Genomic DNA, 4,078 nt, shown 5'->3' with positions numbered 1-4,078 from the left:
AGGAGCTGAGGGAAAGGAGAGACCAACGTAGCAGCACACAGAGGAAGGGCGATGCCAGCCCGCGGAGGAGGAGGAGAGACAATGCCGGCCCCTGAAGAAAAGAAGATGGTTCCAGCCTCCGAAGAAAGAAGAAAAGCAGCGTCCAGCAGCTGCCCTCCGAGGAGGGAGAGGAGCCCAAGGACTGGGTCACAGATGGCGCCTCCATCCTGTCTCTGACATTACCTGAGAGGAGCCCCAAGGCCCTGGGCCTGGCGTCTCAAAGAGCTGTTTGTTGTTGGTATAACCCGACAAGTCACACGGCGCTGCTAACCCTGGGTGTCTGACACCACCTCTGGGGGACCAGTAGTGGCCATAGCTACTGGCTGGTGCTGACCAGCACTCCTGGTGACCGGTGGTGACCATCACTGAGGCTACCTGGGTGAGCAGCCGCCACATGTGGCCACAGTGAGCTCTTTGTTCCCTGTTTGTAAACAAATCCCATGGTTGTTGTTCCCTGAGCCCGAGGTTTCTGCAACTGTGTGTGTGTGTGAGACGCACAGACAGTCCTCTTATTGGGCACTGTCTTGTTAGGCTCTAGCTCTTGGTTTTGGTTTTTGGCCTTTTGGGGCTTTTGGTGGCTCTGGTCTCAGAGCCTGGGTGGGTGGGTGACCAGTCTGTCCTTCCATCTGGCCTCCTGCCTTGTTGCCCTCTGCCCTGGATGCCAGGGCAGATGGGTGGGGTGATGTTTCCACCACCCCACTTACCAGCAACATACAGACGCTGTGCAGGGAGTGATAAGGCAGCCAGACCAGTCCTGGCCTGGGGTCCTCAGGTGCCCTCTGGGGCCAGGCCAGGGCTGGTGCCCAGCAGGGGAGGTGGGAAGAGAATATCCATGTGACCCTGGAGCAGGTGGAGGGAGACACCAGCCAGGGGTGTGGAGCTCTGAGCTCCCCAGGGACATGTCAGGCCCAGTCCTGCCCAGGTGGTGCTATGACCACGCTGGTGACCAAGTGGCCAGGTACCTCCCTGCCTTGGCCTTCCCCCTTGAGACGGGCCACTGTCCCTGACTCCTGGTGGCCAGGACACCATCGCCTGCCACCGGCTAGCAGCTGAGCCCCGGCCCACCATCCCAGGCTCGCTTGGCTGCTGGTACTCATGCATGGTCCCAGGACGCATTAACATTCTGAGCTTGGCTGTGCCATCCAGTTGCCATAGCAATGCCGGGAACTATAGCTTGTGTCCAGCAGTTATTTCTTCGCGCCAATGAAACAGACATTTTTCCTCAGGGAGTGGGATCAAGGCACCCCACGTCCAGGGCACTGTGGGCTGGGGCGCAGAGGAAGGAGAGGCCACGCTACCTCCGGGGAGTGGGGAGCTGGCAGTCAGCCGGCAGGGTGCTGAGTGCCAGGCCTCGAGGGGGAGGGGCTCTCAGTGAGCTTCGGGGTCTGCTGTGCCCCTTCCCCATTCAACCCCAAACTGCGTGCCCCAGGCCGAGACACTCACAGAGACGCACACAGGCACACACACATGCATGCACGTGTACACCCACACAAATGCACACACATGCACTTCCTATCCAGATGCTCAGGTGTCTTCAGAAACATGTTCTTGCTGAGATGACCGCCAGGTGGGGTGGCGGGGTGGGGTCTGTCCTCCTTGCCCTGGCCCTCAAACTGACCTGTGGGTGCTCTATCAGGTGCACCTGCAGTCTCCTCAGCCCACCCAAGGCCTCTTTGCTTCAGTGTGGACAGCGGGTCAGACAAAGATCCAGGCGGGACAGCCCTGCCGGACACCCTCCCCCCAACCCTACCTTCATGTCCTCAGACCTCCTGGGTGGGCTGAGCTGCCAGCACAGAGATACCGGGGCTCAGAGTGCCCTGCAGCAGGGACAGGTCGTGTCGCTGGGCCCTCCAACGCTGCGTGCCCCTGTGGGGGTGCTGGGGGCCAGAGCAGTCCCAAGCCCCACTCTCCCGCACACCTGGCTGGGGAGCAAGGAGTCCCTTCTCTCTGCTGAGAGGCAGCCTCGGAGGTGGTGTTCCACGAGCACCCTAACATTTGCCCAGCGGAGGGACAAGGCCGGTGTCCAGGGGCTCAGAGGCCAGTGTCCAAGCCCTGTTCGTGGCACCCTGGTGGCCAGTAGCTTGGCAGCTCGTCTGCTCCCTGAGGCCATGTGCTCAGCCCTGCTAGCCGCAAGGTGGCCCAGGGCCCTTATCCATTCACCCCTTCCTCCCTGGAGGCCAGCAGGGGCCGGGGGTGAAGGGGTGCAGACAGCGCCCATTGTCATAGCAACAAAGGAAGGGCGGGGGGTGGGCACCGAAGCTGCGCCTCTGGCTCCCGTAAGATGTCTTTGCTTAATAATGGAAGCTTCATGACACGGCCGGAGCCTCTGAGGACCCTCAAAGACCCTTCACCTTGACGGAAGCTCTGGGTCAGGCGCTGGTGCTGGGCATGAGAGCCATGAGGCTGTCCTGGCCGCTTGGTCCCTCGGGGGACAGACCCGTGCTGGCAGGCTCAGTGGCTGCAGTGCGGCGGTCTGCTCCCTTCCCTCAGCTGAGGATAAATAAAAGGATACACCTGGGGCGTTTACCAAAGTTCCATTATTTTTCAGAAAAAAATGGTGATTCATCTTCATTTGGCCAAAGCCACCAGTACGACTCATCATCACGGTGCCCAAAAAGGGCCCCAGGCCGGTGTTCAGGGACCCACGTGCCCTTCCTCTTTTGGCCCAGGGGCCATGTCCTTGCAGCCTCAGAGGGGGTGTGCGGTGGCTCTCCAGCACGGCGAGGCTGCACTGGCGCGGCTGCAGGAAGCACTGGGGCATCTTTGAATCAGGGTCTTCATCTTCTCAGACGAGGCCCGCGCAAGAGTTGCTGAGCCGCTCGGTTCCGTAGTCCATGCAAGAGCCCGAGGGAAACGAGGGTAGCTCCTCCCCTTGCTCTGCCCACTGCTGCTTGGTCTCATGGGGACCTGGTGGGCATGGGCGGGGCTTGAGGGTCCCTGAGGAATGGAGGAGGCGTTTTGCCCTGCAGAGTCCTTTCAGGGCCCACGGCCTGTCGTTTCTCTCTGACCACCACCATGCCAGGAGCCAGGGAGCTGTGCCCACGTGGTCCCAGCCATGGCCTCCCGAGGAGGTGGCGGCCAGTCACCCCACAGACACTATCCCAGCACCACTGTCAGGGGCTTGGGACCGGTCTCCCAGCCGTGTCCATCCCGGCTGCGCCTTAGGCTGTGCCTGGTCCCCGGAAAGGTCCACACTGGCCTCATGCACCACCCTCCTGGCTGTGCACCCCATTTGGTCCTCACGCCTCTGGGGGCAACGTGCTCTTGCCCCTCTCCTCTGCTGCAATTTGAAAGGCTTTCCTGACCCAACACCTCCACCAAGGCCCTGTGACCCCCACTCAACCAGGGGTCTCCCTTACCCCAGCAGGCCGCCTTGCTGAGCTGCTCCCCCTTGTGGCCCCTCCCCAGGGTGCAGCCCTTGTCCCAGCTCCCAGGGCGGTGGGCCTGGCTGGCCAGTTCCAGTGGGAGGTCGCCTGGAGATCCCCACCTCACATTCCGGGCCGCAGAGGCCTCTGTCCAGGGGACACTGGGGCCTGCCACCAACCTCCTTGGCCTGCAGCTGCTGGGAGCTTTCAGCAGGACAGCTAGCTGGTGAGTGTCCTCTCCTGGGGTGGCCCCTTCCCGAGGACCAGGCCAGCGTCCCTGAGCAAGGCTGATTCCGCTGAGTGTGGGGACCGAGCCCCCCAGCACCAGGCTCGGAAGGAAAGCAGATCTGCCCCCGCGCAGATCTGCCCCTGTGAAGGGAGAGGCCAACCAAGCGCCGGATGGGTCTGGGAGCATGGACAGCGGCGGCAGGCAGTGGGAGGCCTGGCCGCTGTGGAAGGAGGTGGGGGAAGAGGGGGAAGAGCTCTGCCCGGCTGCACACCCATGAGACACCCTGGTACTGCGGGGACCAGGGGAGACTGGCGAGAACCACGCGCTGGACACAAGAACTCAGGAGGCCTCAGGAGAGGGAGCGGGGGCGATGCTCCCAGGGCCTCAGGCTGGCGGCAGGGGGATGCGGCCACGGAGGGTGAAGCTCCCTCAAGCTAGGGCCTGT

The sequence above is a fragment of the Talpa occidentalis genome, unplaced genomic scaffold (assembly GCF_014898055.3).
Source record: "Talpa occidentalis isolate TD23 unplaced genomic scaffold, MPIMG_talOcc4v2.1 talOcc4.8, whole genome shotgun sequence".
NCBI classification, from domain to species: Eukaryota; Metazoa; Chordata; class Mammalia; order Eulipotyphla; family Talpidae; genus Talpa; species Talpa occidentalis.
This window is presented reverse-complemented; position numbering follows the sequence as displayed.